The 824-nt window shown below is 39.7% G+C and overlaps 1 protein-coding gene across 3 annotated transcripts in view; it reads right to left on the reverse strand.

Moving 5' to 3' along the window:
- Positions 1 to 824, reverse strand: part of gabra2b (gamma-aminobutyric acid type A receptor subunit alpha2b) — a 40,791-nt gene that overhangs the window by 26,207 nt on the left and 13,760 nt on the right. The window lies entirely within an intron of this gene.

Below are 824 nucleotides of genomic sequence, written 5' to 3' on the forward strand. Positions count from 1 at the left end.
TCTTCAGCTGTCCTGTCAATAAAGGCCTAAAATGCCCAAAAAATTATCTTTCAACAAAACATGTCACTAATAAACCCTCATTGGACGAGCAAACACAGTATGGTTCAGTAGGTCAAAGTTGAAGCAGGACATGGGTCAGTAAACTGTGATAAATGTTTTCATAAACAGATAGTTTGGATTGAAACTTACCAATGCCTTTGTTTCCCCTTCCAAATAACTCTGGCTAACCCAAGAATCACTTTAAAGGATACTTTTAGCAATTTTCTTTATATTTTTTCTATTGTTAACGATGAAAAAGTATTGTCTGTGTAGGTAAAGCCTGATGTTGTTGAGGCAGAGGAGGTTCCACGTTGACTCCAGGATACTCTGCAACTTCTACAGGTGCATCCTCGGTACTACCCCCCCCTAATATCAACGGGTCCTCAGTGGAGAGGCTGGGGAGCTTCAAGTACGTAGGTGTCTATATCACCGATGGTCTGATCTGGGCGCTGCATGCTGACTCATGGTGAGAAAGCAAAACACTGTTTACAACATCATGCTGCCATGTAGTCATGTTTCCATCAACGTATTTTGATGCGCCTTTATTAAACCCACATGTCGTCCTCGGGTCAAATTGACCAGTTTTCCTATATCAACGTTCCTTTTATTTCCCCAAAATAACACGATTGATTCCACACAACGCTTTTTGGCAAGAAAAAACTCTCTGCTTTCATTAAGTTTGGGGCGACTTATTCAATTTTATAGCATTTGAAAAAAAGTGCTTTTGAAATACTATTGAGTAAAAGTCGACATATTCCAGTCAGTGATTATCCATCAACATCCAT

The sequence above is a fragment of the Etheostoma spectabile genome, unplaced genomic scaffold (assembly GCF_008692095.1).
Source record: "Etheostoma spectabile isolate EspeVRDwgs_2016 unplaced genomic scaffold, UIUC_Espe_1.0 scaffold273, whole genome shotgun sequence".
NCBI classification, from domain to species: domain Eukaryota; kingdom Metazoa; phylum Chordata; class Actinopteri; order Perciformes; family Percidae; genus Etheostoma; species Etheostoma spectabile.